Raw genomic sequence first — 27031 nt, 5'->3', positions numbered from 1 at the left:
ACCCTCTCTCTTCTCTTAGTAGTGTTTTTTTTAACCCACTCCACCCATTACTTTTTCTTCTCTTCCCCTTTTTCTTCCTTTCCCTGTCTCTTAATTTTTTCCCTAGTGTTTCTGCTGTCATTTCTATCCTACTCCTCCCTTTTCTTTTCCTCTTTCTGCTTCTTCTTTATAAGGTAAGATAACTTTCTATACCCAACTGAATGATTGAATTATTCTTTCTTAAAGCCAAAACTAATGAGATCAAGTTTCCCACAATGCTCATTCCTCCCTTTTCTTTCCCTTCATTGCATTGGGAGAGATTTTCCCTCCATTTGCATCTCTTCATGTGAAATAATTATCCCATTACAGATTCCCTTTCTTCTTTTTCTACCCAGTACTTTTTTCTTTGATGTCATCAATGAATCCACTCACAACCACACCCTCAGTCCATGTGATGTTCCTTTCTGTCTGCCCCAGTCACAGATACCGATCTTAAGAGCCACAAATATCATCTTTCCAACTAGGGATGTCAACAGTTTAACCTTTAATTATATGTATTTTCCCCTGTTTATCTTTCTATGGATCTCTTAAGTCCTTTGTCTATAGATTAAGTTTTCTGTTTAGTTTTGTATTTTTCAATAGAAATGACTAAAAATCTATTACTTCATTTAAGTTTCATTGCCTCTTCTGGAAGATGGATGGTATTGCATCTCTCTGGGTAGTTAATTCTTGATTACGAGATCAGGACCTTTGCCTTCTAGAATATGGTATTCCAGGCCCTCTGATCCTTATTATAGAATCTATCAGATCCTGGTTAATCCTGACTGTTGCTCTTTGATATTTGAATTGTTTTTGTTTAGCAGATTGCAGCATTTTTTCCCTTGAGATTGTAGTTTTAAAGTTCTGCTAAAGTATTAAAGTCTGTAGTTTAAAGGGGGGAGGGATGCTACACCCCCTTTCCCAAATTAACTAATCAGAGACATCTTCAGGTAAAAAGAGAAAGCACTTATTTAGTCCCTGCATGGAGAGGTCCAAGCACACCAGGGAGGCATCTTAGCTCCCAATATATGCTTGTCAACCTGAAAATTAGGAAGCAGAACACCTGGTTTAATAGCAAAAGACCCAAGCCTTTTCATTGGCTAGACTAAAAGGAAGTAACCATCCCTGACCGATGGTCACCAATGTTGTTTGCTTCCTGTGGGTCATGTTACTTGCAGTAACTTCCTGTTACATACCCTGAAGGGTATGACCTTCAGAGACATCTAGGCCTTGAGATCATGTAACTTCCTGTAACCTGGGGTCAAGACCTCATCTTCCAGCTCTAAAAACCTCTAGGAATAGGGATCAAGCAACTTAGGTCTAGTCTCAGGAAAGCTTCACCTGTCTATCTCATTCAGCTACAATGTTCCTTGGAGTTTTCTTTGAGCTATCTCTTTGTAGAGGTGATTGATGGATTCTTTTAAAGAGTATTTCCCCTTCTGTTTCTAGAATATCAGGGCAGTTTTACTTAATAACCTCTTGTAGGATGCTATCCAGGTCTTTTTTTTTTTTTTTTTTTTGCTCTTCAGATCAATTTATCTCACTCTTGGAGATTTTTTTTCCTGGACATTCTGTCCTCATTTGAGTTTGTGTTTTGGTCTGCCCTGTCATTATAGTTTTCTATTGTCAAAGTTCTTTTTTTTTTTTTAAACTTTTAAGGTAGAGCTCTGCTCTTAGGGTAAAGGTAGCACTATGCCTCTTATACAGCTTTGGGCCTTGGCTTTGAGCATAGAGGCCTCTTGTTTTTATAGAGGGTAGCTTTGCCTGTTCTGCTCAGGAAAAAGCCTGGTTCTCCTAAATGTGCTAGGACTGGAAGGTGTCCCACTGATTTGTTCTTGTCCTGAGGCTCTTAATTGCTGAATTGCTGTGACTAAGACCCTCATACCAGCTTTTCCAGAATCTGTCTAAGCTGGGCTAAACATCCCTTTCACCCCAATAGACTGATCTTTGTTGAAATTTTTTTCTGTCTATCTTGAGTTGGAGGGTGATTTCATTCCATCAGAATCTGTTCAGAGGCTTGGTTTCTTGTGTTTTTGAGGGAAATTGGGAGAGCTTGCACAGCTTCCTGATTTTACTCTGTCATCTTTGCTCCAACCCCCCCAATGTCTGCCTTATAAATCTCAATGGAAATAGATTCAATACCAAGCACTTTGCCACATAAGAGTAGCACAGTGGTATTCAAAACCTCTTCCTCAATTGGAAATTTAGCTTGAGTGTAATTAACTTGAACCTGAAGTATGTGTTCAATGGCTTCAACACTGATTGAGGATAGTCTCCTAAAAACACTATAGAATTGTTCAAGCCATCTCTTCAGGATCATTTACTTATTACTCATCAATGTGGCTTCATCAGCTCTGAGTATTTGGGATGTATCATAGATCTTTAACTTGTTAATAGTCTTCATGGCACCATAAAATCACTTTGGATTGTTATTTATAAGTATTAATCTAAATTTCCTCTGACTTCTTACTGAACCAAGAATCTTGCATCTCACTAAGCTTTTATTTATCAGTATCAGTTATGGAGAGAAACAATGAATTAAATAAATCTTCTCATTATAGATTATCATTTATAGATAAGGAAATGGAAGCACAAAGAAGGAAATGACTTGTTTACAAAATCAAAGCTAGTAATAGAAAAACCAAAATTTGAATTCAGTTCCTTTGACCCTATATCCATAGCATATGTTTATGAATTTTGAACAGCAGCACCATTACTTCCTCTTGCATTTATGAATTTTAAATAGAAGTAATATTTTTGCCTCTCAAGTTTGTGACTCTTCAATAGTAATACCACTAACAAAACTTTTCAAGTTCTAAAATTAGGCATTTTAATGTTAATTGAAATTTTCTAGTATGTTAACATCAGCATTTAAACTGAAGATTGTGTAACCTTTGAAATGCACATTTCTTTTGTTTTATTTTCATTACAACTCTGATTTCCTCAATATACGGAACTCCTTATGAGTAAATCCACCTACCAGCACAAATCCATACCAATTAATTCTAATTTTTATCAGTTTCCTCATCTATAAAGTAGGAGTAATTATGGGATCAAAACCCCATAGGTATTGTGAGGAAAAATTGATCAAGTATGTAAAACACTTAACCTATTGCCTGGCACATAGTAGGCATTGCATAAACCCTAGCTATTCTTAGCTATTATTAGTAGTAGTATATGTGATAGTAATAGTAGTGGTAATAGTAGCAGCAGTAGAAGCAGAAGCAGCAGCAGCAATAGTAGTCATGATAGCAATAGTAATAATCACAATTGTCATATCTATTATTACTGTGCAATTTTTAGACTTAAAAATTACTTGTTTAGGACACTTAAAGAATTATTAATCTGTTCTAAGCCTAATCAGCCATTATATGATGGAATAAAATTTAAGTCCAGGTCTTGAACCCCAAGGGCAGCTCTCTTTTTCATTAGGGCACACTCCCTCTCATCTTTTTTATTCATCTATATATTTTATAGATTGTCAGATTATTCAAATTGGGAGGATCTTTCAATATGCTAATTTTTTAAATTCAACTTGTTTCAGTTGACATAACTTGGGCTGTGTGAAGTGGTGATTTTGCCAAGAGCACAGAGGTAGTAGTAAGTAAGAAAAATTAGATTCAAACCTAGATTTTAGGTTTTCAGATACAACTCTATACTTCAAAACCTGAATATTAGCCAGCTAAGATTATAAACATTTAACAACAACAAACATGACTTCAACCAAATAGAAAAAATATATTCATGGTTTCTTATCGATGATTACTCTTTCCTCTATCCTACTCTAAATTTATGTCGTCTGCAAAGGTTCCTTCCAAGAGATCAAGGATCATGCCAGTGATCTATTGGTGTATACTAATGAATCACTCCAGTTGTCCATTAGTAACAGTTCTCACTTCCTGATCTATACATTTTCATTTCTGTTCATACACATGATCTTTATGGTTCTTCTCTTAAGTAATTCCTCATTGACAACTTACATCTTGATCATACCCATTATATACATTAGCATTGTTCTTTGTGTAACTTAAAATATTCATTCTCATATTTTTATCAAAAATATCTTTGATACAAGCATATAGTATTTTCATAAACATTTATTAAAAATTAAAATATAATAAATATATGGATCAAAATTTATTGCTATATAAAGTAATTTTAAAGGGAAAAGCAATGGTATGAAGACACTGATTATTCATTTTCCCAGTCATCTTCATTGTCTTCAAAATTACGTTGACCCATAAAGAATGGATTATTTTATATGGATCAGTTTAGTTTAGTTGATTTCTCCATCAGTGCGCAATGTCATTTCCTTAGGTTTATTATGAAGCACATTAGGAACTATCAATATATAATTTAAATGTGGTAATTGATTGAGGAAAAGCATATTATAAAAAGTGTTAATCATATTGAGCATATTTTATTAGATTCTTTTCCTACAAGTTTCATCTATAAATTTTCTTATCTTACTGAATTTGGTTTCTTCTCCTTTTATTGTTGATCATACCACTATCATCCTAGCCATTTGTTCTTGTGACCTAGGTACCATCTTCAAATCTTTACTCTCCCATCCAATATGGGAAATATTGATTTTTGCCTTTTAAAATATCTCCCATATATATGCTGATTTGTCTCTTTTAACATTTCAACTAACTTGATATGGGACCTTATCACCTAATTTCTGGAATATTGCAATAACTTTCTGTTGTGAGCTTTTTCTTCTTAAAACGCAGCCAGGTGATAAAAGTTCAGATCTTTTATTATTTCCAATATAGCCCGGTTAGCTTAGAGGCCTATCTCTCTGCTTGGTTCCAAGAGCTCTCTCCAAATGTCTTTAAATCCAAAGGTCTGGTCCTTCAGCCTCTGCCTCAGTTTTCTTCAGCCTCCAGCCAGCTCCAATCTTCATGTCATTCCGGTGAAATCTCGACTTGTAGCTTCTTCACTCTCTCAAGAACACTTCTGCCACCAGCCAGCCAAGTGGAAAATATTCTGCCTTGCCTCGGAGAGAAGGCTTCTGGCGTAACTCTACTGAAATCTGACTGAGAGCTTCTGTCTGTTTCTTTTATCCAAGAGGGAGGAATTGTGGGATACGAGAGAGAGGGATTATGGGTTTTCTCCCATAGTGCTCTCTGGCCCAACGAGCTTCAAGGAGGTGTGAACTCATTGAACTTAGTTCTACTTAGTACCTTGTTTCAGGTTCTGCCCAAAACATCTTCTTGTAAGATTAGATCAACTCTAATTAGTTAGCAGTTAGTAAGGATTCCAACATCTCCCCCTTTCTTTTGTTTTAAAACATAGGGGGTTTCTGAAGGGGTACACATAAATCCATCAATATGGGCCAGAACTTTGTAACAGATATACATGGTATACATAAATCCATCAATATGGGAGGCATTATACATAATTTACAAAAGCATACAGCAATATAACACAGGCTAGTGGTAATGTAACAAATAACATGAATCAACATGAAAATTTAACTACTGCAAAAGTCTCATCAACAATCTTTCATCTCAAGAAATCCAATGATTCTTGCAATTGCTTAAAATACATAAGCACATAGTAATATAACACAGGCTAGTAGTAATGTAACAACATAAATCGACCTGAAAATTTACAAATGTCCATAAGTCCTAGAAATAGTCCATAAGGAATCCATTGTCCATTAGTTCATGTGCCAGGAATCTAATAATTCCTGTAAGCTCTGAAGTACTGCAAAAAGTCTCATCAACAATTTTTCATCTCAGGGAACCCAATGATTTCTGAAGATTTTAAGAGTCCTTTTGACAGTCTCATTGTCAGCCATCTGATTCTTTCTTCCACCTGTGGAAATATAAGCAGATCCTCTTCCCCAAGCAGTTAACCTATCTAATTCTCTTCTGTTTACCACTTTGGGGATTTCTCCTCATCATCTGGTAATTACATTGGAGCTGTTTGCATTGGATATTGTCTTGTTGTCTTAAAAGGCCTGTATTCTTCCCAACTGTAATCCTGATTGCTTTTCTGTTGGTTGATGACATCAGAGTTCTGAATTTCTAAAGTCTCTCTGGGTGTAACCTCAGCTGCTATCATGCCCCACCTGTCCTTTGATTGATACTTTGGAGCTGGGCCCTGCCTCTCCTTCCTCTGGGTCAATATACATTTAGAGGCCCAGTGAAAGCCTCAGTTACATTTTGGACATGGGGTTTTGGGTTTTCTTTCACCCTGTCTTCTCATTGTGTCTCTGTATCTACAATGAGCTCTCAAATGGCCAACTTTTCCGCACTTAAAACATCGACGAGTTTCTCTAGAATTCCTCTGCCAAGAAAGACCTTGTCTTTCCATGTTCATCATAGTCTGGGCATAATAAGCATTTGGGCCCACTGTGGCACAGCGTCTTATGATTTCCTCTAAAGGAGCATCTTTGTCTAGCCCCCATATAATTCTTTTGCAAACCTCATTGGCATTTTCCTTAGCCAAATGTTTAGTCATTATTTCTGTTGCTGCATTGTCTCCAATGGTTCTTATTACAGCTGTTTGTAAACATCCCACAAAATCTGCAAAAGTTTCATTGGGACCTTGCTCTATTTTTGTGAAAGCATTATTTCCATCTTTCTGTCCAGGGAGAGAATTCCAAGCTTTTATTGCAGCCTTAGAAATTTGCTCATACACTGTTATGGGATAATAAATCTGTTCTGAACTCTCTACATACTGACCTTCACCAGCTAGTTGGTCAAAAGCAACTTGTACAATAGCTCCTGTTTGCCTATTGCGTTGGGCTTGAATCCTACATAATTCATGAAACTCCGAAAGCCACAATAAATTTTGTCCCGGTTCTAGACAAATTTCCACTATGGATTTCCAGTCATTCGGGGTTAGGATTTCATAAGACAAATTATCCAGTAACATCTTCACATAAGATGATGTAGCCCCATAAAGAGTGCAACCCTTTTTCAAATCTTTAATTTTTCCCAAATTAAAAGGAGTGTATTTTCTCTCTTTTTGACCTGAGGAGTTGAGCTCTTCAATCACAGGATCTCCTTCATTTTTTGCTTTAATTAATGCTTTTTCTAATCTTGTTAAATTCTGCTTTACAGGAGAAGCTGACTGTGTTTCTGTCTCTCTCCCTCCCCCTTGTTCCACCCATGAAGGGTTAATTGTGGGGGGAGGGTCATGAGATGTGGAATCACCTAATTCCTCCTGCTGTGAAGTATCATACTCAGAATTGTAATTAACTCCATTCTCATCTGATTCATCCTCCTTTTCACCTAGTAAAGTTGGCATTTCTTCCTCCTGTACTTTCCTTTTCATCATTCTATCACTTAAATAACTTCTTATAGCCAATTGTATTACATTATATGTATTAATTATTGAGTTAGGCCATTTTTGTCATAGAATTGACAAAGATCCTCTCCAACCAATTTCCATTCATTTAGATCTAATTCCTTATCAAGAGAGAAACAAGGACATATGTCCTTTACAGTTTGTAAAAGTTCAGTGATTTGCTGTAAACTTATAATTAAACCTTGGCTTTCCATAATTTTGACAATGCTCTCTAAACATTTTCCTTGAACAGAAACAGACTGTTTTCTAAATATCTGTCCCATCTTAGCTGAAATTCTACTTTAACTCTTCTAACAAAATTTCTTTGTTGCACTCACCCTAATTTCTGGGTTGAAGTCTTTTCCACTGGATCAGGATCAGAGGCTTTTCCACTTGAATCAGGATCGGAGCTTTTCCACTGAAATCCACTGAGGGGTCTGTTTGTCCCACGTTCAGGGCGCCAAAATGTTGTGATCTTTTTCTTCTCAAAAAGCAGCCAGGTGATAAAAGTTCAGATCTTTTATTATTTCCAATATAGCCCGGTTAGCTTAGAGGCCTATCTCTCTGCTTGGTTCCAAGAGCTCTCTCCAAATGTCTTTAAATCCAAAGGTCTGGTCCTTCAGTCTCTGCCTCTGATTTCTTCAGCCTCCAGCCAGCTCCAATCTTCATGTCATTCCGGTGAAATCTCGACTTGTAGCTTCTTCACTCTCTCAAGAACACTTCTGCCACCAGCCAGCCAAGTGGAAAATATTCTGCCTTGCCTCGGAGAGAAGGCTTCTGGCGTAACTCTACTGAAATCTGACCGAGAGCTTCTGTCTGTTTCTTTTATCCAAGAGGGAGGAATTGTGGGATACGAGAGAGAGGGATTATGGGTTTTCTCCCATAGTGCTCTCTGGCCCAACGAGCTTCAAGGGAGGTGTGAACTCATTGAACTTAGTTCTACTTAGTACCTTGTTTCAGGTTCTGCCCAAAACATCTTCTTGTAAGATTAGATCAACTCTAATTAGTTAGCAGTTAGTAAGGATTCCAACAACTTTCTTATTTGCCTCTTTGCCACAAGTCACATTCTACACTCAGCTATCAAAGTGGTCAAGCACAGATCTGATCAAGTTACTCTATCCCATACTCATAAAGTATTCATTACATATTTTGATTTCATATTCTGATTTCATATCAGTTTAATATATCTGGAATCAAATGTAATATACCCTATTTTGTCTCTAAAAAACCTTCATCACATGATCTCTTTATCTCCCCTGTCTTCTTGTTCCTTATCTTCCTCATGTAATATACAAGACACTGAATCAGTTACACTGATATCCTTTCTAGTTTCTTAAGCAAAATATTCCATTTCATAACTCCAGGCATTTGGATTGATTTTCTGCCATTCCTGTAATTCTCCTTTGTTTCCTTCAAGCAAAATATGGTATTTCTCTTGACCTCACATTTATTCTATTGACCTCTTTTCAATATTTCTCATTTATATAATGATTGCAAATAGTTTTTCATGTGCTGTCTCCCTGATTAAAATGTGAGCTCCTTCAGAACTGTCAGAAAGTATTGTTTCTCTTGGCGTAATGCCTTGTATAAAGTAGGCATTTAGTAAATGTATATTAATATGTATAGCTATAGCCTCATAGTTAATTAAATACATGGATGTACATCTCTAACCTTTCGTTTTTGGATCAATCACTTAACATCTCTGAACTTTTGTTTCCTTTCTGTGATAAATGGGACCAACTAAAGATTTCTCAAAAAGTCTATGAGATGGATTAGGAAGTCACATAATCCCTAGTCTCAAAGGATTGTAAAGCAGAAGGTCATTTCCTAGATCTAAGCTCAGAGAAGTTATGTGACCTATAGGAACTGGACAACATTGCTGATCATTGGTCAATAGTTTTTCAGTCCATCCAATAAAAAGATTGGGTCTTTTGATATTGAACCAAATTCATGATTTCTGGCTCACTGAAATGGACATAAATCTGGGAGATGGGAGTTGAGAGGCTCTGGGTCTGCTCATCTGGAGTGCCTGGGCCTCTCCTTGCAAGGACCAAATAAATGCTTCCTCTTGGTATCTGAACGTGCTTCTGAGTAGCCAGTTTGTGTAAGGGGGTCTAGCACCCATGCTATATAAGCAATAACAAGAGTGACCAAAAAAATGTCCCCTATTCCTTTCAAGTTCTATATTCTGTATCTCTAGATTCTGAGTGTCTGCAAATCTGTCTCATGGATCTTTCCATATTCCACAAGACCTAAGATCATATCTTGCACACTTTGGGAGTTTACTTAAAATGTAGATTGATTCATGATCAATGGCCTGAAAGAGTGTTTCAGGCCCTCATTGGATCCTTTTTTTTCCTTTAAAAATGTTCAGTCATAGTCCTTGCTTTACTGGCCTCTTACAAAGGAGCACATTAATGTGAAAGACATTGGAAAAAGTATTAGAATTTTATCCATAAGTCATTGCATGGGGAAAAAAATAATTTTGACAAATTTAAGTAATACACAAATGGAAACTATTGTTAAACAAAATAGGAATATGAATTAATAGCTCCTTGAAAAAATAAAAAGTCAAATCAACATTCATAAAATAAAAAAAACCCAAAATCAATAGGTAGAAAATTAATTCAAATTTCCACTAAAGCTCTAGTGACAACCACTTATTAACCATGAATACTAAAAATGTTGCACTACTTAAAATATTGTTGTGTTTCTGTTTTTTATTAATTCCTTTCAAAGATATTCAGACTGTCTTATTCAAAATCTTTCAATGTCTCTCTGTTGCCTCTATTTGCCATTGAAAGATCTCCGTAAACTTCCAACACTCTAGGTTTCAAGCCTTTCTTTTTTCCCTCTTACCCTTAGATGCTTATTAGCTGAACAATTATTTTCCCTCTAGACATTGCTTCTTTAGATCTTTCCACCTCTGTACCTTGACTTTCATTGTTCCTTAGGGCAGGACTGTCCTCTCTTTAATTGCTCAATCGCTCATTTCAAATGTCTGTCTCCAGTAATGCTCTCTTCATTTCAAATTTTGGTAATTAGCTCCCTCCTTGAATTTCATGTGGTTCCTTGTCCTGTAATACTCTACTATGCTAGTATTATTATATAGTTTCTTTTATTGATGTGATAGCTCCCTAGTCATCCAAAAACTCCATGACAACAAAGCTTCCCCTGGTTTCTAGAGCCTCAGGTTTAGAGTAATTCAGCTAAGGCTCTCCTAGGAAATTTTGAACATGTTCAAAAGAAAATCATTTTGTGATGAAAGCTTACTTTTTGTTACAAGCACTAAACATTTTCTGTATAACATATCTGTTTATCTATCTGTCTGTCTGTCTTTCTGGCTACCTGTCTGCATGCATATATATGTATGTATGTTATGTGTGTGTGATGAGTACTTTCCCCTTCCATATCTGAATAAATGGATAAATTGATTTAAGAAATAGAAACAAGTAAAGGAGCAAAAAACCAGAATGTCTTCAACAAGCAACAGATGTGATTTTGTGACATCTCTGATTCATTCTTTCTCAATGAAGAGACCTTAAAGTAATTGAAATCAATAATAAATTGAGGGAAATTTTGAATCAGTAATTAAGATAACCCAACATTAATGTGATTAGCAATCATATGAATATTTCAACCAGAATATAATCTATTGATAAGGCCAGAGGTCATCTAGATAATATCTCTAAAATTAACTTGTTTCAATTGATTGTCATAGAAAAGGGACTCTCATGATACAAATGAGAATGCTGGGATAATAGTGAATATATCACTGTCATATCTAACATCATTATTTAGGGATAGACCCAGAGAACACTCATTCATTAAATATATATCCTAGGCCAGGCACTGTACTATGTGCTTTACAATATTTTCTCACATGAAACAACAATCTTTTATTTAATATTTAATGATATTATTATTATTATTATTATTATTATTATGTTCTCACTTTAAATTTGACATAACTGAGGCAGTTAAATGTCTTGCTCAGGGTCACATAATAGCAAATATTTGAGGATACTTTTAGACGACGGTCTTCCTTACTCCAGGCCTAAAATTCTGTCCACTATTACACATAGATGTATCTTTTTGATACATAGTGATTAATAAATGCTTTTTGTAGTCATTAATTCATCAATCCATTCATTCATAAAATAAAAATTTAAAGAACTAGGATGTCACTTAATTTTTTTTAATTTGGAATTATTAAACTATCATCATCTAAATCATACTATATTTACTTTTCCATACATGCTCTTTAGCCTGTGTTAATTATTATCCTTTATCAGAAATTTAATGGCTTTTAAGTTTTAGAAACAAACATATTATGTTAACAAGAAAATATATTCATTGTTTTCCATATAATTAGATATTTGAAAGTTCCATGTATATATCCTCCTATGAGATTTTTTTTTTAGTCACCTCTATTTCTGTATCTGTGTCTGCATCTGCATCTATCTCTCTGTCTTTGTCTGTCTCTATCTCTTTTTTCTTAAATATTTCTTCATTCCTTCCTTCCTACCTTTCTTCCTTTTTTTTTCTTTCTTCCTTTCCCTCTCTGTCTCACACACAAACACACATATCCATCAAAGCATTTATTAGATCTAACTAGAATATACTAAAACACTGCAAAATTAACTTTACCATGTCATAAATAAGTGTGCATTTAATATCAAATTTAATAATATTGTGAATATTAAATATGGATTTTAAATAAAAATTTGATGGTTCTATTAACCACTTTGAAAATTGTCAAACATGACTCATATAGTTGCATATAACTAATGTATGAATGAATGATAAAAATTTTCTTTATGGTAAATTCATTTTACATTAGTTCATTGTTTGGGAAAACTAATTTTTTAACCCTAAATTACATAGTTAGCATAGTGATAAGACTTTGAGGAAGAACCATGAAGAAATCCTGTCTCACATAATTTGCTGGCTATGTTCCTAAGTAAGAATATTCATCACTGAATCTTAGTTTTTTCAACTTTAAGATCACATATTTGAAACCAATGACCTTCCAGGCTCCTTCTTATTCTTTCCTACTCTCTATCTGTGGTGCTATTGTTTGAATTTTCATAAATCCTAAATATACTCTGGTCTTTGGACCAGGGATGTTCAGTATAATGCTCTCTAACCAAATGTCATATAGCTCAAACTTTCTGACAGATGATTCTTTCAATTGATTCTTTTTGTGTTTTTCCATTCTAGGTTCTGCATGTAAACTTTTGTTGCCTGTTGATGCAAATGTAGGCAAAACAGAACTAATCCTTATTATATCAAAGTCTATTAGGTATGACTTATGAGTTGACATTTATATAAACTAAACTGAGAAAAAAATGAATTTTGCTGACTTGTGAATAAATTTTATGGACAGTTGAATTATAGAACTTTTGCCTGATCACTTTATTTTAAATGATGTAGCAGAAATTAAAATTTGGAGTTGGCAATAAAAGTAATCTGCTCTTAATATATTTAAATCTAGTTTTAAGGAGAATAATAAAGCACATAAATGAGGAAAAAAGAAAAAATTCTCAAAACAAAGCAATTTTACATTTGGGACAAAAGATCTCCAAATACAAAAGTTAAATGCTGTGAAAATGAACAAATAAGCACATTTATACATTTACATGTATATGAAAATGCATGCATTTTTGTCTCATATGCATATAAGTAATGTTCTTGTTAGCTTTCTGGATGTCTTTGGACCAGCCTTCATTTCAGCTGAGTTATCACCACGAGAATAGTCAGGGATAAAGTCCAAATTATTTATTGTCTTCTTCACAGTCTGTCTTCTTGCCTAGGGCTCAGCTAGCTTTCTGGAGGGCCTTCAGACTCAACTTGGTTTCAGTGGAGAAATGAAGGAGTACAGGCCAGCCACCACAAAGATGGGAAATAGAATGAATGTCTCTCTTCCAGTCCTTGTTGTTTCTTACATACTCTATTATAATTGCACCATTGTAGGTGTGAGTCTTGTAGAATAGATGTCAATCTTGTAGAACTATATTAAGTAATATAAGTATATATACTGAACTAGAGAACTATTAATCACCATGCTAAACTAGATAACCATTGCTTTATCAATTCCTTTGAATTAACATCTTGTTGTAAGAATTTCTCCAGAATTCTGGCCCATTACACACATACTCTATTGTCACATATATGTGTGTACTCCACATATACCTACAAGGCATATGTGTATTTAAACATATTTATATCTGTCTACATGTATATTTATTTAGTATTCATATGTAAATCTTTATAGTCACATATGCATTTGTATATATATATTTTAGATATATGCATATTTGTGTGTGTGTACACATGTATTTTGTTCATTTGTGTACAAGTCTTCATAATATTATGGACCATAGCACACTAATACTATCCATGGGGTTTTCTCAGAAAAGGTACTGGAATGTTTTCTCATTTCCTTTTCCTGTAGATAAAAACAAATAGCTTAAATGACTTGGGGTGGGGGGAGAGAGAGAGAGAGAGAGAGAGGTACCATTAGTATGTGTAGAAAGAACCATGAGCATATTGCCATTTGGAAATAAAAGGTAGAAGGGGAAGGATGTTATTCTAGTGTGGAAACAGTGTGATTTTTGATATGTGGATTATTTTGTCTTTGCAACTCCAACATTGATTCAAAAAGCTTCTTGGGAAGCTTTTTTGGTCACTTGAGAGTCTTATTAGGGAATAATAACTTGGAAATCTAGGAAGACCTTGGAATAAATTTTAAATTGTTTTCTGTAGCACTGAAAGAAAATTCACTTTAATAAAATAATCATTCATGAAATACTATGTTCCCTTCTTTTGCATTTTTCCTATTAATCAATCATCTATCCTTTGTTAGGAGTCGATAAAAAAAAAAAAGTGAAACTTTCCCCAAACAATCCAACCTGTTTGCAAATTCTCAATCAATTTTCTTTCTGTCTGATTTCAATTTTCTATGTCTTTTTTCAGATATACATACATAGTATTGGAAATATTTCCCTTTTCAATAGGGATTATTTAATTCTTTCTTCTTATATTTCCAGAACCTAACACATTCCTTAGAATCAAGTAAAACTTAATAAATTCACAGTGATTTGTTAATGATAGTCAAAGTCTATAGATTATCAATTTCACTAGGTGCCATATTCTAAGAAATATGCATTTTTAAAAATCCCTCCCCCTTCCCTACATTTTCCCCCAATGTTGTGAATGGTATGGTTTTGACAATATATCATGACCGATTTCCAAGGATTAGCACAATTCTCAACAAAAGAAATTTGTATCATGTAGATATGAACAAGTATATGAATATCAATATAAAATTGTGCAACAAAGCTTGAAATAATCATACTAGACAAGTAAAGGAAAACTCTCCAGGAGTAGAGAACTTTGCAGAGTATATTCCATATCAATTTATATTGATCCACATTGAAGGCTTTTAATTCACAAGATCACCTCTATGTCTTTCCTGCTCTTCTTCATCATTCCCATTGAAATTTATCTAAAATCCCATTGTTAGCTTTCCTGTTTTGTGACAATAAAGACTCATGCAGAGTAAATAGAGAGTATTATCATAAGTATCATCACTGAAAACGAGGTTTCTTTTAAAAAGTAAATGAAAGCTCTCTGATTCACTAACATCACTCATTGCTATTTAACTATATTTTCTTTTCATGGAATAAAGATATTAGACTAATCTGGACTGTCATGACTTACATAGCTTTCAATTCAAAGTGAATTTATTTATGAACTTCTGGTTGCTAACAATCTTATTGAACCAATCTATTGTCATTGCTTTGTCACAAAAAAAAAAAAAATACAATTGAGTTTCTTCAAGAAACTCTTATAGTTAAATCTACCCCAAAATATCTTTCAGGGTGATTTTCGAGATATTAGCTTCTTTTCTGTTATTTTTTTTTAATTCTATTCAGACAGTAATGGAAAATTTCATTTTGAGGTTAATTTGAAAAAAAGAAAAATGCATCTTATTGTCTCATCATCATATCTTAAATCAATTTCTAAGGGTTTACTCATGGCTATATATGATCCTTTGTCTTGGTTGTTAAATTCACTCGTGTAAAAAGTCTTCCCATTGCTAAAAGCTAAACAGAACTTTAATGATTTTCTGGTTTTGGATAAAAAGCACTCATATTCACACGGAGCTTTAGAGGGAAAATGTTGTAGAACAGTATACACTTATAGTATAGCTCCAGTACGCATGTTTTTTCCAGTTAGTCAAAAGACAAATTAACTCTATGTGTGATATTTAATCAAAGAATAGAGGGAGAAACTGGCAAGGAAAGCTCTCCCAAACAACAAATAAGGCATACTTTCTAAAACTTTCCCACCTCCCCACTGAGTGTGGGCATACAAACAGAAAGCAAAGGTGACAGGACACACACATGGAGGGAATGATTTATCTAGAGATTAGGAATGCAGAGCTACTAAATTGCTGAGTAGTTGGTGTCACAATAGTGATGTCATTATACTGCTCAATTTCTGCTAAGTGATTTTCTTTGCTGGACATGGCACTGCTATATCACACACCTCATCTCTACTTTCTGATGCTGTATCTCTCCTGAAATTCTCTTTTGGTCCCATAGTCATAGAGGTAAAACCATACCACATCATTTTCTGGGCCTCCAAAATCCAACCTTTTCAAACCAGCTGTTGTCCTTTACTACCTTCAGCTGGGATACTGTTGTTAGAAGCTTGTTCTTAGTAAGGGAAACTATAGATCTATAGAGGAGTACAAGAAACCACAAAAAAACTCATATCATAAACAGATGACAGCAGTATTGAATGGTTTCTGATGCATCTGTCAACAAATATTAACCAATTCAAGAGACTTTCACAAGACATCATAAGGGAGAAATTTAATCTTTGTCATTCATTTAGTAAACATTTATTATTTTTATTGTTATTAAACACCTACTATGTGCCAGACATTGTACTAAATGGTGAAAATTTAAAAAGAGACGAAAGTCCCTGTCCTCAAGGATCTTACACTCTAATGGAGACAATGTGCAAAAAAAAAAAAAAAAAAAATAGACAAAGCAATCTATGTGTAAGAGAAGTATGAAGTACTTAAAAGAGAGAATGAACTAGAATTAATAGGAATGGGGAAAGTTCCATGTAGAATATGAGATTATAGTTAGGTATTGCAGAAAACCAGGGCTAATAGAGTGGAATAAGGATAGCATTCTAGGCATTGCAGAAAGGTAGAGAAAATGTACAAAACCAACAGAACATAGACAGGCCTAGAAAGTGTGCCAGCAACCTTGATTCAGTAACATTGATCCTCTGATTCCTTTCAGTGGAAACATTCATTGCATCAAGGTAACTATACAAAAACAAGAGGCTTCTATGCACATCACTATGCATAATGGTATAAATAAGTAGAAAAGGTTTCATGTAGAAAATAGAATTTGAATTAATACTGAAGCCAGAAAATAATGAAACATAGGTGGTAGGGCAGAGCATTGCAATCAAGGAAGCAGTTATGTATGTAAAGTCATAGACAATGTTAAGCCCTATTCTCCAAAGTAGGAGCCTACTCCAAGCAGCCAATTGGGCCTGGATCATAAACTATGTGCAAGGCAATAAAGTAAAAAACTTAGAAAAGTCGTAATGGAAAAATTTGTGTCAATCTAAAGTTGAAACGTATCTAAGACATATTTGTTACTGGAAGAGCCATTGGAATTAATTGATCTGGGAATGTGATCAAGCTTTCATTTCAGAAAATTCACATTAGTAGCTGCATAGTAGTTGGATTTTAGAGAGTAGAAATGAATTATGAAGAAGAATTAGAAAGTTATTGCAATAGTACATATTAGAGATGATGAGAACTTGAACTATAATTAGAGACATGTAGGTGGAAAAAAAAGGATATCTGCAAAATTTTCTTTAATATAGAAATAACAAGATTTAGCAAAGACAGATTATCTCAGGGGAAATGCTTTCACCAAATATACAAATTGAAAAATAATTTGCTTAGAATCGCTACTTGAATTCAAGAAAACAGATAAGTTTACTTAGCGAGCTAATACAAAATGAAAAGACAATTGTTAAAAAAAAAAAGTCTTCCTTTACAGAATATTCAATTTTAGTGGGCATTAAATGCCTGAAGAACAAATATGGGGACAGATGAGTTGTAGAAGAGCTAAAAAGAAGACCAGGAGGGAAAGTATCTTGAAAACATTGAGAGGAGAGTACTAAGGAAGAAAAGAACTCCATAATCTTAAATGAGAAGAAAATATCAAGAAGAATAAATATTTGGTGATAAAGGAAGGGACACATTTTACAATAAAGAAAACATTGGTATTTTGGCACTTGCCATGAAATGATCAAATCACAAACCAGATTGCAAATTAATTTGAAGAGACAAAACCAAATGAAATTAGAGAGTGTATATAGCTTTCAACTGACCCTCAACAGAGATGTTAAGATTAAGTGATATTTCCTTTAGTTGTTTATATATTCATTTATCTATTCGCTTAATTATTTATCTCTTTGTTCTGTTTATTAGATTCTTATTTTGTTTATTTTATCATTTTGTTTGTTTTAGGAGGATTGGTAGGAAATAAAGTATCTAAAAGATAGGGATGGGTCAAAGAAAAGAAGGAGATGGTATGGATGAATAATGAGTGTAATTGTCTGGAGAAGTTGAGAAGATTTGTAATCAAAGGTAAATTCAGAGATTCAGTGTGACAAAGAGAAGGCCAAATATAAGGACTTAATAAATGTGTATTGACCAATTCATCAAAACCTATGGTAATAAATTTCAAAAGTTAAATTTGATCTCCTATCCTTTACCTCCAAATCCAAATACCTATTCCCACATTTCCTTTCTATGTTATGAATTGCACATGGTCCAGTTTTATCACACATTCTTGAAGATATCACAAATCAGAACATATGGAGTAATCAAGAGAGAAAGGATCAGATGTATCCAAAGGCTTAACGGAAGTATCATAGTGAGCAAACTTTTGATGGATGTAGAGTTAGGGAATGAAAGTTGGAAACTAGATTGTTTCTATCTGTCTTTATAATCTTAGATGCACTATTTTAATTCCTCTGAGCCTTAATTTTTCATCTGAAAAATAAATTGATTGGAGTAGAATATGTCTTAGTTTCCTTACAATTAACACATGAGCTTATGTTTTTGTATCATTTTCAAGTTTTTAGGTTTCATTGAGTTAAAAACAATAAGTTTTCACCTAACTACCAAAAATTAATGACTGCCACACCAGGAAACTGATTTGAAAAATAAAATGCAAAACAAACACATGAACTCCTTTAAATGTATAGATGAATAGAACATGTATAAATGTTAACCAGCCTCAGTTATTTTTATCCATCTTTGAAGTCATTTTCTTTTCAAGTCCATCATGTTTCAGTTCCTCACATTCTATGATTTAATTATTTAGCACTGAAATCTCCATGTGCTATAATTATAATTATCTTAATAATCAGATAGAAAATCAGATCACATTTGTTTTCTTCCTTGAGATTCTACATGGCTTCCAAAACTATATAATTCTATTTCTATCTACTTGCCTTATCATGCCATGCTATTCAAATCATGCATATTATTTAGCACCTATTATTTACAGAGCAATATTCTAGGTGCCAAGGGTACAAATAAAAAAGACAAAAGTTTTTGTCCACCAAAAAGATTGCATTCTTCTAGAAGAGGAAGTGATATGATGTGAACACAAATAAGCATAACACAAGTAGCAAACCACAGTTATTGAGTGCTTCCTATCAGCAAGGCACTGGGCTAGAATAGAGATATATGCAAAATACCCTAGAAAATCCTGTGTATAACTCAGAATTATAAAAATCTCAAATCTAGAAAGGAACTACAAAGCTCATTCTTTTATTAATCTTGTCCGATCCACTGATGATCAAGACTACCTGTTTCATCTCTCAACCAGTGACTGTTTTGCTTTCTCTAAAGTACTTTTAATATTCATTTATAATAAAAGTTCCTGGAAAAAATATTTGAAATGATAAGTCAAGTCAACAAACATTTATGAATGACCTACAATATGTTGGATTTCGAGTCAAGCATTAAAAATAGCACTAAAGGCAAAAACCTGGCTTTCTTCAAAACATACACACACACACACACACACACACACACACACACACACACACCATTTATATTCTAAGGGAAGACTTTGTAGAAAAAGAAAAAATATTTATGCAAAATATACATTATATAGTTCTATATATGTGTGTGTTTGTGTGTATGATCACATGCATACTATTTACACACAGATATAGCAAGTTGAAGTCAATCTTAGAAGGAATGTGCTATCAGTGGGGAAAAAAAAAAAAAAAAAACACCTCTGCTTTGCTTTCTTTCAGATTTGTTGATTTATGCAGGGATGAAACCAGTTAAAAGAGAAGTTTCTTTATGTTCTATTCAAAAGAATTGAATAGAATTAAATTAAATTAAATTAAAATTAAGTTAAATTAAATTAAATAGAATTAAAATCAGGAGTGATAGGTGGAAGTTGCATGAGGCAAATATAAATTTTTATGTCAGTCCCAATAGACTTGGGATGGAAAATGCTCTCTCCATCAGAGAGAGAACTATGGAGACTGAATGTGGATGGAAGCATATTTTCACCTTTGTTTTTTGTTTATTAACTTGTTTGCTTTTTATTTTTCATGTTTTTCCCCTTTTGGTCTGATTTTTCTTGTACAACATGACAAATATGGAAATAAATGTAAAAGGATTATACATATGTCAGATTGCTTGCTGAGTTGGGGAGGGAGGAGGTAAGGGAGAGAAATCTGAAACACAAAATCTTACAAAAATAAATGTGGAAAATTATATTTACATGTATTTGGAAAAAATGAAGAGGCTATTTAGAAAAAAAAAGTTGACAGTAGAAAAGACAAAATAAATCAAATAAAAATAAAAACAGACAGAGACAGAGAGACATACGGAGATAGACGAAAAGAGACAGAGACAGAGACAGAGACAGAGACACAGAGAGGCACAGAGAGAGTGACAGACAGAATTTTGGACGTTTCCAAAAATAGAAAATGCTACCTCATGAAGTAGTAGCATGACCTTGGCTTAATGAGCTCTTAACAGATATGTAACATTAACAGATTCCTTTTAAACAAGAGTTGAAGCAGATGACCAATGATGTCTTTTTTCAACTCCAAAGTTTTTGGATAATATGATATCCATCCTAATGCACTTTTAAAAACAGCACTTATTAATGCAGCATAGAAACAAATTCTACCACTAGTCATATCTGCTGACTTTTGTCAAATTGCTTCATTCTCAATCTGTTCTTTTGTTAAATGAGAAGTTTGCATTAGCTATTAATGTTCCTTCTAGAAACCAGACTGATGCGTTGAAAGCAAATTATGTCAAGAGAAAGAGGATTTACTTCAAATTCCACTTTTCATACTTCTGAGTTGTGATGTTTTTAATAAACCCCATAAGGTTGCAAAACCTCAGCTTACTTGTCAGTTTATCTCTGTGCTTCCACAGTGTTTAACTTATTTTTTGTGGTTAACAAATTCCACTTTATTCAAGCATCTAATGTTTCCTTAGACTTTTATTATGTGACTCAGGACAAGTCATTTAACCTTTCACAGAATCAGGATTCTTATTGGTAAAACAGGAATAGATTGTGACAATAATTATATAATAATTTAGCGATATAATTTATGTTATTTACATAATGCTATCATAATGGTATTCCAAAGTCTTAGAATCATTTGAAGATATAAATTGAGGCTTCAGTATTTTAAAATCTCCCTAATACTTTGGAGTTCTCTTTATATTTTCAGCTTTGCAAAGCACTTTACATATGTTAATTTATTTGATTCTCACAATAATGTGAGGAGGTAAGTACTATTATTATTTCTGTCAAACAGATGGGAAAACTAAAGCACAGTGAATACATCTTATATATTTTATAGACTCAAAAGTTCCCATCTATTAAATTCCCTGATAACTATGTCAGTAGCTTCAATTAGGAAAATCCACAGGTTGAGTTAACAGAGTAAGAAGAGAAAAAAAATTTCCCAAGAATCCAGGAACACACACACACACCACACACACACACACACACACACACACACATATATATGTATGTATATATATATATATATATATATATATATATATATATATATATATATATATATATATATGTGTGTATGTATATATATATATACACATACATATATAGTTTTAGGAAAGAGTCAAAAACTTAAAATGATTATAAGGCACAAGTTATAAAGGGGTGAATTATCAGTTCTCATTTATTGGAATTCCTTTTTTCCATTTATGGAACCCCATTGAAGGTCTCCCTAATTATGGTTCTTTTCTAGATTTTAGTGAACTGTGTACTTGTAGAATTCTGATGTTGATTTTTCTTTATCTAATTTATTTGCAATGGTCTCTCAGTTCCCAATCGTGCTTTCTTACCTGCTTTGACTTACAGGTGTTGATATTGACACTGACCTAAAGATAAACTCTCTCTATATTACTAACTCTCTAAGTCCACAATGTCATTACCTGGGTAATAGGAGAGACATGGAAGAGAAACAGTTCCCCTGATCCAACTACAAGGATCTGTATTTTCAACTTTCTCCTGAGCCTGGAGAAAGCCTCACTATTATCTGCCAGATGCAAAACTAAATAGCATTTATACATAGCCTATGAGATTGTCAGCTAAGTGGTTCAGTGCATAGAGCACCAAGTCTGGACTCAGGAAGACCTGAGATCAAATTTGGTCTTAGAAACTAGACAAATGAAACTGAGAAAGTCATTTAATCCCTCAAAGTTCTCACCTGCAAAATGGACTGGATAAGAAAATGGCAAAACACTACAATATTTTTTTGCCAAGAAAATCCCAAATGAGGTCTCAAAACAGTCGAACCTGATTGAAATAAATGAAAAACAACAACCAAAAATCCATAATTTTTCTGATTCTTTCCATCAATTATAAATCATTTTCATCATGGAAATAAGTGTATTCAAATAGTAAAGAAAATCCATCATTTCTTCCAAATAAATGAGGTCTATCTTCACCTTAACTTGCACTACTTATGTATTATTGATGTATTACTTGATTAGATCAAAAAGTATGAATGTTTTCAGTTTAATCGGGGTTGATACACCCCCTTCTTTAAACTTGTGTTTTGTACATATTTGCTGTTCATTCATTTTCAATTATTACTGACTTTTTTGTGATCACTTTTGGGATTTTCTTGGCAAAACCACAATAGTAGTTTGTCTTTTCTTCCTCCGGATCATTTTACAGATCAGAAAACTGAAACAAAGAGAACTAAGTGACTTTCTCACATTCACCAGTTTCTGGAGCCAGATATAAATTTGGGAAGACTTGACAATCTATTCACTATACCAACTAGCTGTCCCTTCTATATCTTATAGGTTTTAAATTTATGATTTTAATTTCTTCAGAAAAATGTAAAATTCTTGATGTTAAGAGTTCAAATGTTGGAGTTTGTTCTCAGAGGACAGCCGGTTTAGAGGCTTAGAGCCCTTCGGATGTCTCCAAATCCAAAGGTTCTGTCCTTCAGCCTCTGCCTCTGCCTTCTTCTGTCTCCAACAGAGATGGAAGATCTCTCTTATCTCCTTCTGGGGGGCCCAGCCACCAATTTGCCGCGGAGAGAGGGCTTCTGGCGTAGCTCCACTGAAGTCCGTCAAAAGTGTTCTCTGCAGCAGAGTCGTTTCTCTCGAGTCTAGCGCGATCAGCCAGCCAAGAGGAAAAAATGTATTCTGGAATGGCTGTCTCGCCTTATATGTGAACCTTGAGAGAATGGGATTATGGGTTTTCTCCCATAGTGCTCTCTGGCCCAAAGAGCTTTAAGGTGTGGACTTTGAGTAAAGGTGGGAACACAAGCCTTGTCTTGATTAGTTCTACTTAGTACCTTGTTTCAGGTTCTGGCCAAAACAACTTCTTGTAAGATTAGATCAACTCTAATTACTTAGCAGTTAGTAAGGATTCCAACATCTCCCCCTTTCTTTTGTTTTAAAACATAGGGGGTTTCTGAGGGGGTACACATAAATTCATCAATATGGGCCAGAACTTTGTAACAGATATACATGGTATACATAAATCCATCAATATGGGAGGCATTATACATAATTTACATGAGCACATAGCAATATAACACAGGCTAGTAGTAATGTAACAAATAACAAGAATCAATCTGAAAATTTACACATGTCCATAAGTCCTAGAAACAGTCCAATAGGATTCCATTGTCCATTAGTTCATGTGCCAGGAATCTAATAATTCTTATGAGCACAATCAGCAACAGAACCACCCGATATTTCTTGGGTCTTCTCCTTTGTTTCAAGGGTCTGCTCCATCTTTCTGCGATGGACAAGGCGAATGCGGCTCGTAGGCACCCATCTGATTCCTTCTCCACCTGTAGAGATGCAAGCAAATCCTCTCCCCCAAGCAGTTAGTCTATCTGGTCCCTTCCATTCACCACTTTCTGGGTCTCTCCACATCACCTGGCGATTATCTAAAGATAGTGGAGCTGCTCGCACTGGACACTGCTCTTCTGGTGGGTTATAAAACCTGTCTGCTGGAGCCAGTGCATCTTTATCAAAGATTAAAAAATTAATGGTATAGAGAACTAAATTTAGAAGTTCTCTAGGGTTACCCGTGGCTCCTCCTTTCTTTTGTTTTTGGAGGAGTGTCTTAATGTCTCTGTTTCTTCTTTCTACTATTGCTTGACCTTGAGGATTGAAGGGTATGCCAGTAGTGTGTAGAATCTTATACTGTGCACAAAAGTGTTCAAAATGTTTGGAGGTATATGCCGGTCCATTATCTGTTTTTATTTCTTGTGGCACACCCATAATTGCGAATGCTTGAATGAGGAATTCAGTGACCACTCGGGCTGTCTCTTTTGCTGCTGGTATGGCAAAAGTGAATCCTGAAAAGGTGTCTACCACAACGTGGATAAAAGACAGACGACCAAAAGATTTATAATGAGTCATATCCATTTGCCAGATTTCATTGGGTCTCAAACCACGAGGGTTCTTCCCTGGAGGCAGTGTAGGAGCATGGAAGGGAAGGCAAGCTGTGCAGCTTTTCACTATGCTCCTAGCTTCTTCTCTTGTAATCCCAAACTGTAAACGCAAAGCTCGAGCAGCCTGATGGTATTTAGAATGGGATTCCTGGGCCTCCTGAAATAAAGGTGTACTGGCCAACATAGTTAAAAGGCTATCTGCCTTTGAATTTCCATCAAAAATAGGACCTGGAAGTCCACTATGTGAATGGACATGCAGGATATAAATCTTTCCTGGATGCTTTCTCACTTGCTCTTGAAGTTCCTTGAAGAGCTGATATATATTAGAAGCTGCAAATTTTATTTGGGCTGTGGCAATTCTTTGTACCACACCTACTGAATAGGCTGAATCAGATATTATATTTATGTCGCCTGGGTAATAAGTGAGAGCTAGCATGATCGCATATAATTCGTTCTGCTGAGTGGACTGAAAAGGAGTTCTGACTACTCTTTTTACGGTTAGATCATGAGAGTATACAGCACAAATATTTTGTTTGGCTGCGTCTGTAAAGATGGTTGGTCCTTCAAGAGGAACCTTAGAAACCTTCTCTTCAAAAATCCATTGCCAATTATGCAGTAGTCTGGTTATCTTTAATGGAGATCCATGTGCAAAATTTGGAGCCATGGCCAATAAAATCTGCCACTCTGGGATGGTTTCACAGCATACATTAATTTGTGCATTTGTATAGAAGGTATATATCTTGTCAGGTCTTGTCCCAGATAATTGTACTGCTCGCTTAATGGCCTTTAATAGAATTCTAGCCACAAGTACTGGGTAAGGCGTAAGGCTTTGTTCTGGTTGTGCTGGGAGGTTCACCCACTCTATCACACTGTCTCCTTGATGAAGGACTGCTGTGGGTGCTTCTTTCGTAGCAAAAACTGATATTTCCAAGGGTTTTTGAGTTATTCTCTCAACTACATTGGATAAAGCCAGTTCAACTTCTCTCAAGGTCTCTTGAGCTTCTTTTGTAAGCCGGCGTGGTGAATTTAAAGCAGTGTCTCCCCTTAAAATGTCATATAGGGGTTGCAATTGATTGGTAGTTAAACCTAATACTGGACGCATCCATTGGATATCTCCTATTAATTTTTGGAAATCATTTAAAGTGTTCAACCTCTCTGTTCTTAAAGACAGTTTTTGTAGTGTAAGTGCCTTAGGATATATTTCATATCCTAAATATTGAAAAGGAGCATGCCTTTGAATTTTTTCTGTAGCGATATGAAGTTTGTAGTATCTTAGTGTTTCTATGGTTTTTTGTAGACATGCTTCTAGAATTTGTTCCTCAGGTGCACAACCCAAGATATCATCCATACAATGCCCAGTTTTTTAGAGAGATTTGCTTTTCCTCTAAGAACCAAGGGGAGGTGCGTTTTAATGTAGCCAGAAGTCTAGCTGTCTGTCCCCAAGTTACAAGTAGCCCTTGATCTTCTATCAGCTTAAGCAGGCTTTCTATAGCACCACTCTTGGGTGGGTCTGGGGTTGGGGGGGTTGGGGTGGGGGATGGAGAATCTTTACCTAGGATCTGTCCCATTTCAGCCAAAAAAGGTTGTACTCACTCAGTTCCTGGTCACTGGAGACTTCTTCAGTGAAAGTAGGGTCCTTGGTTCCCACGCTTGGGCGCCAAATGTTAAGAGTTCAAATGTTGGAGTTTGTTCTCAGAGGACAGCCGGTTTAGAGGCTTAGAGCCCTTCGGATGTCTCCAAATCCAAAGGTTCTGTCCTTCAGCCTCTGCCTCTGCCTTCTTCTGTCTCCAACAGAGATGGAAGATCTCTCTTATCTCCTTCTGGGGGGCCCAGCCACCAATTTGCCGCGGAGAGAGGGCTTCTGGCGTAGCTCCACTGAAGTCCGTCAAAAGTGTTCTCTGCAGCAGAGTCGTTTCTCTCGAGTCTAGCGCGATCAGCCAGCCAAGAGGAAAAAATGTATTCTGGAATGGCTGTCTCGCCTTATATGTGAACCTTGAGAGAATGGGATTATGGGTTTTCTCCCATAGTGCTCTCTGGCCCAAAGAGCTTTAAGGTGTGGACTTTGAGTAAAGGTGGGAACACAAGCCTTGTCTTGATTAGTTCTACTTAGTACCTAGTTTCAGGTTCTGGCCAAAACAACTTCTTGTAAGATTAGATCAACTCTAATTACTTAGCAGTTAGTAAGGATTCCAACATCTTGAGAGTAGGAAATATGGATATTCAGAGAAATTAGAAAAAATGGCATTAACTAAAGCCTAAGAGAATCTAAATTATAACTTTTGATTTTGAAGTAAAATCAAAAAACCATGTGATACTTAAATTGCATTCAGTCAGTTTATAATGATAATGTGGCTGAGTGGATTTGAATTTTGAAGCAACTTTTCCATTTCCTACCTGTATGACATTACATACGTGTCCTCAAAACTTAAATCTCACTCTTTTTTCCATTGTAAAGTTAAGGACTTGGGAGCTTGTATAATATGAATTCTATGTGTTCCTTTAAAACATTTTTATTGTCTTTTCCCTCTCTTCTGTCTCTCTATGTCTGTCTGTCTCATTCTCTCTCTCTTTCTCTGTCTGTTTCCTTCCTTCTGTATTTTCTGTTTCTTTAAGCCTCAGTTTCCTCAAAGGCAAAAAATAGGTTCTTAAATTA

Source organism: Antechinus flavipes, chromosome 2, assembly GCF_016432865.1.
Source record: "Antechinus flavipes isolate AdamAnt ecotype Samford, QLD, Australia chromosome 2, AdamAnt_v2, whole genome shotgun sequence".
NCBI classification, from domain to species: domain Eukaryota; kingdom Metazoa; phylum Chordata; class Mammalia; order Dasyuromorphia; family Dasyuridae; genus Antechinus; species Antechinus flavipes.
The sequence above is the reverse complement of the archived record's forward strand: the minus strand, read 5'-3'. Positions refer to the sequence as shown.